General features: G+C 43.7%; 1 long non-coding RNA gene across 1 annotated transcript; it reads left to right on the top strand.

Moving 5' to 3' along the window:
- The first annotated feature begins 268 nt into the window (after positions 1 to 268).
- On the top strand, positions 269 to 6,521 carry LOC108697165. The gene is made up of 2 exons (XR_001932409.2): positions 269 to 598; positions 5,251 to 6,521. It is a non-coding gene; the product is annotated as an uncharacterized LOC108697165 (long non-coding RNA).
- The last annotated feature ends 6,677 nt before the right edge of the window (positions 6,522 to 13,198 follow it).

The following is a 13,198-nucleotide window of genomic DNA, read 5'->3' on the forward strand; positions in this document are numbered from 1 at the left end:
GTGCTTAGTACAGGGAATACCTATGCTGCCATAGTTTTATGGGATCTCTCTGTACAGACTATGAGCAAACTTAGGGGCTGTTCCTGCTGAATTGTGCTTAGTACAGGGAATACCTATGCTGCCATAGTTTTATGGGATCTCTCTGTATGTTTCGTACGATATCTGTGCGTCTATGGCCACCTTTACTGAATCCTTTTGTGAGGAGTATAAGACAACAGGAGGCCAGTGATAAAGCTGTGAACAGTGAGACTTGTACCTTCCCTTTGTTCCCTGGGACAATATAAAACACTGTTGGAACATTACTCTGCCCCTGTTGGTTGTTTGAACCTCCAATATGGCTGCATTGTAATACAGAAGGAGCAAGATGGCCGCCACCCAACACAGGAGCACAAAGATGGCTGCCTTCAACCCGTCCCTGCTCTTTGCCACATCCAATATGGCTGCCAGTAACGTCAAGTTCCTGTTTATCAGCTATGAGAGAACTTGTTGCTTTACATTGTGTGTTTGTTTGGCTTCCATCAGGACAGAGGCAGCAGGAGACCCATGTTGGACTGGGGCAGCCACTGCCAGGGAAACCAGACGCTTGTTGTACATACTGGTGAATTAACAGCAACATTTTCAACTTTCAACAACATTTCAATTCACTTTGCCTCCTCTCCTTCCCACATTTCTCCCTCTGCGACTCCTCCCTCCTTGCTGATTCCACTCTCCCCTTTACCAGCTCATTCCCTGGGGCCACTGGCTCTGGCTGCTGACTTGGCCCATTCCTTTGTGGCTACTGCAGGGACTCTCCGCAGACATGCGGATTTTGCTTTTCTTCCTCATTTGGGCCCCCCTGCTGCTTTATACTCCATTTGCTGGTGGTCCTTGTGGATCTCTGACCCTCCACTATAATCCCCAATGCCTGGGCCCCAGCTTGTCTGTATCTAGTTTGCTAAATATTTTTTTTGTGGGGGCACATCTCACTTTAAGCCCCTGCACTTCCCTCACTAAACACTTTGATTCAACCTTCTCATTAGAACCTGGGCCTCCCCAGACACAGACATCCCAGCGGTGCACTTTCCTTGCTGCGCTTATTCCAGCTCAATATGAATCCCTGGATTTTATTTACTTGCCAAGCATGAAGGCCGTGGGAGGCACAGATTACTCCTGTGGGACAGCATTTGAATGAGGAAAGACTAATTAGAATTCAGCCGCGGCACTGAGCAAGTCTCCTTAACTCCGAGGGGCTCTCTGTAACCAGAACTTGCCCAGATAAACACTCTCTAGGTATATTATATCCCCAGCACAAGCTGTCAGGCTGCAACCCCAGCACAGATTTGTGTTTATGTACAGTTTTAATTGGCACCAAACATTCAGAAGGTTAATCTTTCCAGTTTAGGCCAATTATTATAATATCACATTGGGAAACCTTTAAATATTCTAATTAATTTCGTCCTACTCACCATGTGCTATATATGTCCTGCCCTGCTTTATGGCAGCTGAGATTCTAGCTATCTGTATAACAGAACATTCTGTCCCAGTGGCTGCACAGATCCTATCTGATCCCCATTGTAAGCAGCAGTCCTGTCCTGCTTTATGGCAGCTGAGATTCTAGCTATCTGTATAACAGAGCATTCTGTCCCAGTGGCTGCACAGATCCTATCTGATCCCCATTGTAAGCAGCAGTCCTGTCCTGCTTTATGGCAGCTGAGATTCTAGCTATCTGTATAACAGAACATTCTGTCCCAGTGGCTGCACAGATCCTATCTGATCCCCATTGTAAGCAGCAGTCCTGTCCTGCTTTATGGCAGCTGAGATTCTAGCTATCTGTATAACAGAGCATTCTGTCCCAGTGGCTGCACAGATCCTATCTGATCCCCATTGTAAGCAGCAGTCCTGCCCTGCTTTATGGCAGCTGAGATTCTAGCTATCTGTATAACAGAACATTCTGTCCCAGTGGCTGCACAGATCCCATATGTTGTGCTTGACATGACAGCAATGTGGTTAAACTGCTCCATTGCTGCATCAAACATTGTATTGTAGGAAGGGGAATTATTGGAGATCATAAAGGAAGAGATTTATCATGGGGTCACAATAATAGCGTAGATTTGACATGGCAGTGAAATTGCAATTGATTCTCTCTGGTCAGCTCTGGTTGGCAATGAAGCCAATAAGTATGGACATAAGTTCAGCAGCAAAGGCTGTTTGGGACGTGGAATCTCTATCTGAGCCTGTGGAACAGATGTTGCCCTGAGATTCATACGGCAGATAATGAAGTCGAGTGACTAATCAATTATGGATCAATAAGCCCAAGCAATTCCATTATTGAGAACATGAAGAGAAGGGCCGGCGGCAGCAACTCCCCTCTTTGTGTCATTTGGTGCTAAAAGCCCATCAGAAGCCGAGGCAAGGTGACATGTCAGATATACAGGGGGGTGTTAATAGGCAACTGCTGCCCCCCTGCTGTTCCCTGAGATACACAGACTTTTGTAGGAGACTGAAAAGATCTTCTAGCTTAGAGAAATATTAGGAGCTATGGTTCATTGTTTGGCTCAGAATTCTGTCCCATTAGTGCGGAATATATAAAAAAAATAATAATTATTGTGATAACACTGGATTCCTATGTAACTGCCCGGCTCCTGGGAGACATTGCCATTGTAAATTAGGCACAGGACCTCTCCATATGCACAAATCGGTCTATTTTCTTCTCACCACATTTTTACATGAATATAGGAAAAGTACATTATCGGCAAATTAAACCTATTCATTTATTTGCTTCTGGGAAGAGACTAGGGACACCTATATTATCCTCTGGGAAGGGAGTGTGACTGTGAGATAGTAGGTATAGTAGGGAGAGATGGTGTCTATAGTAACAGTGGATAATAGTCTCTGGGAAGGGAGTGTGACTGTGGGATAGCAGGTATAGTAGGGAGAGATGGTGTCTATAGTAACAGTGGATAATAGTCTCTGGGAAGGGAGTGTGACTGTGGGATAGCAGGTATAGTAGGGAGAGATGGTGTCTATAGTAACAGTGGATAATAGTCTCTGGGAAGGGAGTGTGACTGTGGGATAGCAGGTATAGTAGGGAGAGATGGTGTCTATAGTAACAGTGGATAATAGTCTCTGGGAAGGGAGTGTGACTGTGGGATAGCAGGTATAGTAGGGAGAGATGGTGTCTATACTAACAGTGGATAATAGTCTCTGGGAAGGGAGTGTGACTGTGGGATAGCAGGTATAGTAGGGAGAGATGGTGTCTATAGTAACAGTGGGATAATAGTCTCTGGGAAGGGAGTGTGACTGTGGGATAGCAGGTATAGTAGGGAGAGATGGTGTCTATAGTAACAGTGGATAATAGTCTCTGGGAAGGGAGTGTGACTGTGGGATAGCAGGTATAGTAGGGAGAGATGGTGCCTATAGTAACAGTGGATAATATTCTCTGGGAAGGGAGTGTGACTGTGGGATAGCAGGTATAGTAGGGAGAGATGGTGTCTATACTAACAGTGGATAATAGTCTCTGGGAAGGGAGTGTGACTGTGGGATAGCAGGTATAGTAGGGAGAGATGTGTCTATACTAACAGTGGATAATAGTCTCTGGGAAGGGAGTGTGACTGTGGGATAGCAGGTATAGTAGGGAGAGATGATGCCTATAGTAACAGTGGGATAATAGTCTCTGGGAAGGGAGTGTGACTGTGGGATAGCAGGTATAGTAGGGAGAGATGGTGCCTGTAGTAACAGTGGGATAATAGTCTCTGGGAAGGGAGTGTGACTGTGGGATAGCAGGTATAGTAGGGAGAGATGGTGCCTGTAGTAACAGTGGATAATAGTCTCTGGGAAGGGAGTGTGACGGTGGGATAGCAGGTATAGTAAGGAGAGATGGTGTCTATAGTAACAGTGGATAATAGTCTCTGGGAAGGGAGTGTGACTGTGGGATAGCAGGTATAGTAGGGAGAGATGGTGTCTATAGTAACAGTGGATAATAGTCTCTGGGAAGGGAGTGTGACTGTGGGATAGCAGGTATAGTAAGGAGAGATGGTGCCTATAGTAACAGTGGATAATAGTCTCTGGGAAGGGAGTGTGACTGTGGGATAGCAGGTATAGTAGGGAGAGATGGTGCCTATAGTAACAGTGGATAATAGTCTCTGGGAAGGGAGTGTGACTGTGAGATAGCAGGTATAGTAGGGAGAGATGGTGCCTATAGTAACAGTGGGATAATAGTCTCTGGGAAGGGAGTGTGACTGTGGGATAGCAGGTATAGTAGGGAGAGATGGTGCCTATAGTAACAGTGGGATAATAGTCTCTGGGAAGGGAGTGTGACTGTGGGATAGCAGGTATAGTAGGGAGAGATGGTGTCTATAGTAACAGTGGGATAATAGTCTCTGGGAAGGGAGTGTGACTGTGGGATAGCAGGTATAGTAGGGAGAGATGGTGCCTATAGTAACAGTGGATAATAGTCTCTGGGAAGGGAGTGTGACTGTGGGATAGCAGGTATAGTAGGGAGAGATGGTGCCTATAGTAACAGTGGGATAATAGTCTCTGGGAAGGGAGTGTGACTGTGGGATAGCAGGTATAGTAGGGAGATATGGTGCCTATAGTAACAGTGGGATAATAGTCTCTGGGAAGGGAGTGTGACTGTGGGATAGCAGGTATAGTAGGGAGAGATGGTGCCTATAGTAACAGTGGGATAATAGTCTCTGGGAAGGGAGTGTGTCTGTGGGATAGCAGGTATAGTAGGGAGAGATGGTGCCTATAGTAACAGTGGATAATAGTCTCTGGGAAGGGAGTGTGACTGTGGGATAGCAGGTATAGTAGTGAGAGATGGTGCCTATAGTAACAGTGGGATAATAGTCTCTGGGAAGGGAGTGTGACTGTGGGATAGCAGGTATAGTAGGGAGAGATGGTGCCTATAGTAACAGTGGATAATAGTCTCTGGGAAGGGAGTGTGACTGTGGGGTAGCAGGTATAGTAGGGAGAGATGGTGCCTATAGTAACAGTGGATAATAGTCTCTGGGAAGGGAGTGTGACTGTGGGATAGCAGGTATAGTAGGGAGAGATGGTGCCTATAGTAACAGTGGGATAAAAAAAAAGCCATCTCATGTTTCCCTTGTTAGTTTTAAGTAGGTAAAAATCACAAGACTTCCTTTTGTAGTCTAACTGCCTTTATAAAGGCACTTGGCCCCTGGTGTAGCCTTGTATTTCCTATTGTGCTCCATGACAATTGCATGGTTTCTACCTTAATTTAGGTCATTGACCTTATATCCTTCTTACAAGGAAATCGACTGGCACTCGTGGCAAGTACAAGCAAGCAAATTTATTTGTGGATGTGCAACGTTTTGGGGAAACCCCTTTATCATGCCTGGGATGGACACTGATCTGCTGAGCCTGTGATGGACGTCTCAGAGGGGCAGAAATCAAAGAATCCAATATATGAAGTAGTGATAGACACAGGGATCTGCTGAGACTGTGATGGACATCCCAGATGGGCCAGAAACCATAGCACCCAGTATATGAAGTAGGGATAAACACAGGATCCATAGAGCCTTTGATGGACAACCCAGACTGGCCAGGAAACCATAAAACCCAGTATTTGAAGTAAGGATAGACACAGGGATCTGCAGAGCCTGTGATGGACATTTCAGATGGGCCAAAAACCATAGAACCCTGTATTTGAAGTAAGGATAGACAAAGGGATTTGCTGAGCCTTTGATGGACAACCCAGATGGGCCAGGAAACCATAAAACCCAGTACATGACATAAGGATAGACACAGGGATCCACAGAGCTTGTGATGGACAACCCAGATGGGCCAGGAAACCATAGAACCCTGTATTTGAAGTAAGGATAGACACAGGGATCTGCAGAGCCCGTGATGGACAACCCAGATGGGCCAGAAACCATAGAACCATGGAACCCAGTAAGTAAAGAAGCATCAGGATGAAGTAAGATGGAAACATATGGCAGTTAGTGTATGGGTAATCTAGCATGCACACCCAGGGGCAGTAATCCGGACATAGAAACAACTACCCCTGAGCAAGAATTCAATGGAACACTTATGGTCTGGTTACATTTAAGAACTGGGCAACCAAGTTGGTTGCGTGGGTTTTTATTTCAAACCTTTTTTCCTTTGTAAGTTTCCCTCTTAACGATAAAATGTTTGCAGGAGTCAGCACACATCAGGCCATAGCAGTGATAATAAGAAGGATAGTGCTTTTCAGCATATTATGAAAATTATCCCACTAAAAGCCTAGTGCTTAGTAATTATAGCAAATGCGCATCTTTTTCTCTTTCTAAAAGTACTGGCATTCACGTGTTCTGTAATATCCATAATAAAGAATGTTTTAGCCCTCCAACCAAAATGGATGCAAATGGCTAATTAAGCTGAGACTGAATTACCTAGCTGTAGGACATGCACGAAGCCTTGATCCATATACAAAGGAACATTTCTCTTTTGGAACATACCCATAAGGCCTTGGTATGAAGTTGTGTGGGGTAGCAGTTTCCCAAGGAGGAAACAACACCTGATGCAGCAGAACTTCAGTTCCCAGAAGCTTGCAACAACCAAGACCAATGGTTCTTAGGGAAGGGCACACTTTGACCTCCATGGTCCTCTTCCTTCCCCTTTATGGCAGACACTGGCAAAGTCTTGTGGACACTGCTGAGGAACAATGACATGAAACTTACCTTAGGCTCTGTGCAGAAGAACCAGAACCAGAAATTTCCACCTGAACCATAAATGGCAAGCATGGCATTCGACTAGCCTTGTTGACACTTGTGTGTGATGTTGTCACCTAAATTTCATCCTTATATTCTATAGGTCTGTATCGTGCTGGAGGCCAGTCACCATACATGGTACTGCTATGGTTTTTCATCAACAGACGTATGGCATCTACTATCTACCAGGAATGACTATTCTATAGTGAGATACCATAACCTTAGCTAGGATGAAGAGCCATTGTCCTACACTATAGTTTTTCCAACTGTGTTTGCTTAGGTGGGGGATAGCCAGTCGTGTTTGAGTAAGAAATATGGGCTCATTTATGGTCACTAAGTGAAAAAATGGGGGCAGACTTGCACAAATGATAATACCATATGCAACATGTTTTCTTCTACGTATGATCATCTATATTATCACTATAACAAACAAGGGAAAGTTGTGCTCACCACTATTTTTTAAAACCATTAGGTGGGGGTGCAATGAGGCTGTGACCACAAAATACATATAGACAAATACAAGAGGTCCTCTGCACTCAACCCATTATCAATATATTTAAGACAGAGACATTTTGTGCTACTGCTACTAAAAAAATGCCTTACCCTTTAAACAACACAGGGATTGTTTGTCCATATATTGCAATATATTTAAGCTGAACAACTACGTCAAAGTCATCCCATATCTGGCCAGTCCTACGCTTAATTTTCATCTGATTCATTAAGAATTCAATTGCTTCATTATACATTTTACAAAGGGACTAAGTTTTACCTGCCTAATGGTTTTAAAAACCAAAAAAAATGGTTTTAAAAAATAGTGGTGAGCACAACTTTCCCTTGTTTGTTATAGTTCTACAAGAGCAGTGACCAGCTCCATGTTGTAGCTCCCACCCCTCCCAGCTATAGTCAGGTGATCCCACTGGTGTCCAATAAAAGGGCAGCCAAGTTTGGGAGTTTTACTTTGAAAGCAGCAAGTAAGTTGCAGGTAAAACTTAGTCCCTTTGTAAAATGTATAATGAAGCAATAGAATTCTTAATGAATCAGATGAAAATTAAGCGTAGGACTGGCCAGATATGGGATGACTGTGACGTAGTTGGCCAGCTTAAATATATGGAGTTTGATCCTGATTCAAGATGACGTTTAGAAGCTGGTAAAGCAGCTAGACCTTCTCTGATGACCTATGGGAAGTCCTGGTAACAGGATGGAAAGGGGCAGTGAGTATCCGGTAGAAAGAGAGAGGGCAAATATCTCATTAAGTGAGAGTAAGCTTGGATTATGCACTGAGCAGCAGTTGAATAGCAGGCTGAGCAGCTTTTTGTGTCTCTTTTGTATATTGAGTTTAAAACTTGATAAATATTGATAAATCCTTTAGAACTACAACAATTCTTTATGGCATTGTGTGTCAGTGTGAGAAGTAATATCTATTCACAAAAATCTGTAAAGTAGCAAAGCTCCGAGCTGTCTCCTTTTTGTTGGCTTTTAAGGGGGCAGAATGAAGCCATTTTTTGGATAGTCTATGAATGGAATATAAAGAGCTGCTAATGACGGCTTCCTGGCACAGAATGGGACTCGACACAGAGAGGAGCAAAAGAGCAAAGCCACATTATATAGAGCTAGAAAGTCGTGAATTTTGATGTGGGATTTCTGTTCGGAGGGAGCTGCCGCTGTATATTCAGCCTGGGATATAACATGAAAACCCCTTTATTGGGATGGAAAGCACATTCAGTTTAAACTTAAACAACTAGGGGTTAAGTGAAGACTCAAAAATCATTTATTTCTATCAGCACATGGAATTGTCAGGGAGATTAAAGGGATTTAAAGTCATAGTAAATACATGTGTTTTTTGACTGGCCAGGTGGTAGCTTTGCACTGCACTGCTGGCCAAGAACACTACATTACCAAAAGTATTTTGTGTTTCCTACTTTGTGGCAACGGTTTTAGTCCCTTCCCTGTTTCGGCACATTAATGTCCCCAAGCACAAAGGTATGTCCATATATTATGGGTTTGCTGAGATCGAGTGGAGGAACATGACTGGTCTGGCCAGAGATCTGACCTCAACCCAACTGAACCCCTGTTGGAGGAATTAGAACTGATTGTGAGCCAGATCCAACATCAGTGTCAAAAGTCTTCTTTATGAATGGAAGCCAATTCCACCAACAATATTCCAACATCTAATGGGACCTTCCCAAAAGAATAGAGGAGTGTTATAGCAGCAAATGGAGGTGCAACTTCATATTAATCCTCTTGGTTTTAGAATCAGATGTTATTTTGTACCTTTCTTCCCCTTTGTTATTAGGTCTACAAACAGAGAAGAACCAAAACACAGGACAGAATAGCATCAGCAAGCAGTATATTCAACCCTATTCCATGTTGCCTAAAATTCACTAAAGTAGCTTTCCTAACGAAGCAGTTTCCTAACGAGGACACACTGTTCCATAGCAATTAACAGCGCCCTCTATCTATTGTGTGAAGTTAATCCTATTTCCAGACTTTTCCTTACAAGCTATGACTTTATCACAAAATACTTTAGAAAAAGAGAAGACAATGCAGACTCTCACGCTGGGTGCTTAGGGCCACTTTTGTTTTATGGTGAATTACTTTGGAAACATTGGAGGGGGGGAGCGGATAAAGCCTTTAATGAAATTCTCGAGTGATGGAAAGGTTTTCTTCCCTTAAATTAGCATAGTATGGATATCACGCTGGTTCCCTTAGAAGCTCCAATAAAAATATAAAGTAACTGAAGATCAAAGAAGTCTGAATTTAAAGCAAGTTGTTTATGCGGGAGGATTTTGACCAACTGGAACAGAATATTAATGGTGCCACGAACAGAATATCAGAATGTCAAACAAGGAAACAGGCAAAGAACAGCAGAATCATTTGAATTTACCATCTCACTACTTGAATTAGAATCAAGTCAACAAAGTAATGATGGGAGTGGGGTAAGGAAAGAATATTATGCAAGGTTGGGGGGAGTCCCGTCTAGGCCAGGAGGCAGGTGAGATATTTTGAGAAGATATTTCACTGCTCTTTATTAAAGGGATAGATCATCTTAAGGTAATGTTAAAATTACCTATTATAACCATCTTTTCAATTGTTCACATTTTTGTAGATTTTGATTTTTTTCCCTGTATTTTCCAGCTTTCAAATGGTCACTGAGTTACTGTTAGTTTTGAATTTTTCTTACTTATCTTTCTATTAAGGCTTTCTCCTATTGATCTTCTAGTTTCTCATTTTAAATCGTTGCCTAGTTGCTATGGTCAATTGAAACTCTAAAATTCCAAACTGTGAAGCAGCTGAACAAAAATCTAAATAAAAAAAAATTGTAGATTGTTTTAGCATTTCCTTGTCTACATCATACTAAAAGTTAAATTAAAGGAAGCCATTTCCTACAACTGTAAGCTTCTATCAGAGTGTTCAAGTCCATCCCATTGCTTGAGTCGTAGACTCCCAGCTCCTCCCCCTGTAAGATTCCATTAGCGTGTTCTAACCCAACCCACTGCTTGAGCCATAGACTCCCAGCTCCTTCCCCTGTAAGCTTCCATCAGAGTGTTCTAACCCAACCCACTGCTTGAGCCATAGACTCCCAGCTCCTCCCCCTGTAAGCTTCCATCAGAGTGTTCTAGCCCAACCCACTGCTTGAGTCAGACTCCCACAGTGTCGGACTGGGACACCAGGGGCCCACCAAAAAACCTTTGATCAGGGGCCCAGCCAAAAACCTTAGACCTGGGGTCCACTCTCAGGACTATTATTCTTCCACTCCTTACTCAACCTCTATGCTCATAGTCACTTTTCTTTACATACTATAATACTATAATCTATTATTCCATCTATTTGGCCTCTTTGCTGTAATAGGAATAGAGAATGGCCATGAAATAGGCTAAATGTTTAGCAGCATGAGGGCCCACTGACACCTGGGCTCACCGGGAGTTTTCCTGGTATCCTGGTGGGCCAGTCCGACACTGGACTCCCAGCTCCTCCCCCTGTAAGCTTCCATCAGAGTGTTCTAACCCAACCCACTGCTTGAGCCATAGACTCCCAGCTCCTCCCCCCTGTAAGCTTCCATCAGAGTGTTCTAACCCAACCCACTGCTTGAGCCATAGACTCCCAGCTCCTCCCCCTGTAAGCTTCCATCAGAGTGTTCTAACCCAACCCACTGCTTGAGCCATAGACTCCCAGCTCCTCCCCCTGTAAGCTTCCATCAGAGTGTTCTAGCCCAACCCTTAAGTCAGACTCCCAGCTCCTCCCCCTGTAAGCTTCCATCAGAGTGTTCTAGCCCAACCCACTGCTTGAGTCATAGACTCCCAGGTCATTCGCCTCTAAGCTTCCATTAGAGTGTTCTAGCCCCACCCACTGCTTGAGCCATAGACTCCCAGCTCCCCCCCCTGTAAGCTTCCATCAGAGTGTTGAGTCTTTGTATTAAGACCATTGGCATTATATGATATATTTGTTCCTTTTTGAGTTTATGGAAGTCGATATTCCACATGACCCAAAGGATGACGCAGTTCTGAGTCCGACCCTTGGATTTCACCTGGCAGATCCCCTTATTTTACTTGAGCATTGATCTATGGGCCTGGATTAGAACAATGAGAATATTCAGTCCCTTGCAGGGAAGACTGACAGTTTGGCTGTCATGGTTCACTGATATGTAGCTCGGGGTAGATCTGACTCATTATGTTAAAGACGTTTGAGAGAATAATTATTTTGGGTCGGTGACAGAACCATCTCTTTGGTGTCAGTGTGTACAGCACAAATGGCATTTCCACGTATCCCCCGTGTGGCTAATTCTGCAGTAGAGATTTTGAATAGAGACATTAAGAGCTTGGGAACCATATGCTCAAGCACAATAACGGATCCCTATATAGCATCTTGAAGGTTCCCTCTGTGGCTATTAAACAGTGAAGAAAAAAAATATGAAAAATATATTTAATAGCAGCAATACAGGGGCTAGGCGTGTGTCTTATTGTTTTGCAGCCTGGGGAAAATGCTGTTTTCAAATAATATTCCTAAAGGGGTAATTGATCTAAAAATGTACTTTTAGTGCTTTTTACTAGCAGGATTTTACAGTCGCACTTTTATATCTACTTCCTGTATTTATTCTTTTTTAATTAAATTTTATTCTAGTTATTCTAGTTGCCTATCCGCAACTATCACTTCCATTCAGATTTCTGGTTATAGGGTCAGTCTCCATAACTGGGTCAGACTTGTCTACTAGAGCACCGGCAGCTCTCTTTGGGACCCAGTTTAGATTGGTTTCCATCAGCCCTTTTTTATTTGCACCATAGATGTATACAAAACCTAAAGATTTGGCACCATCTCCATGATTGTTGTGCAATGACATGTTCTCTGGTGGGCTCCAGGAGTCCTAGTCCAACCCTACTTACTAATCATTAGCTCCTTGCACCATACCAACTGCAAAGTGGATTTAATCCAGAAGCTACTAGGGGCCTTTTAAGAAGTGAAAAGTAGGGTGCAAAGTGCAACCCAATGGGCACACTCCTTTTCTGTACTTTGCATGCTGCCCTGTATATTGGAAAATTGATGCAGATCTCGGTGGTCCATTTGGTTGATTATCTAAATCTCAAGTCCTAAAAAATTAGTCTATAAAGAGTAGAGACAGCCGTATCTTCACTATCCCTTATCATGGCTGAAGGAAGGTATCACATGGGGAAGCATGGAAAACAAGAAGAGCCACTTGAAAGGTCATTGCCTCATGGATGAACACAGTAGCTGATCTATTTAAAGGTTGCTCTTCTTGTTGTATCTACAAGAGCCTCCGCTCTTCTGGCAAGGTCCCACTAAATGTTGAAACATTGGTGGTGGGCAGGGAAGAACTGGCCTGCCAAGAAAAAGCCCAGTGGCCTGCGGCCCCCAGGATTGTGCGCAAAGGAGAGGAGAGCGGAGAGAGGTTGCAGCACTGGGTGGAGCTCTTGGCTGAGGTAAGGGCCCCAGGTTGGTGTGGGGGCCCCTAAAGGAGCAGCCCAGTTCAACGCTGCTGTTGGAAATTGCTTCTATTAATTGCTTCTATTCAACCACAAGAGCTTTAGTGAGGTTGGCCAGTGATTTTGGTGATCAGGCCTGGCCACAAGGGTTCAGTTGGGTTGAAGTCAGGACTCATTGCAGTCAGGTTCTTTCACTCCCATCTCACAAACCAATTCTGTATGAGCCTAACTTTGTGCATGGGGTTGTTATCATCCTGAAACCTCCTAAATAATTGAATTGTCAAGCATGCTTTTGTATGATGTAGTGGTACCTTGGTTGTGTGTAGGGATGTAGCGAACCGCCGAGTATGTGTTCGCGAACGCCGTTCGCGAACACCGGCAAAAAATGCGAACAGTTCGCAAACTGTTCGCGAACTTCGAACATCCGAAAATCGTTCGATTCGAACGATCGAAGGATTTTAATCGTTCGATCGAACGATTTTCGTTCGAATCGAACGAAAATCGTTCAATTTTAGCGATCGAATGGTCGAACGATTTTGACGCGAACGCCTATTGGTGAACGTCGCGCGACGT

The sequence above is a fragment of the Xenopus laevis genome, chromosome 1L, assembly GCF_017654675.1.
Source record: "Xenopus laevis strain J_2021 chromosome 1L, Xenopus_laevis_v10.1, whole genome shotgun sequence".
NCBI lineage: Eukaryota > Metazoa > Chordata > Amphibia > Anura > Pipidae > Xenopus > Xenopus laevis.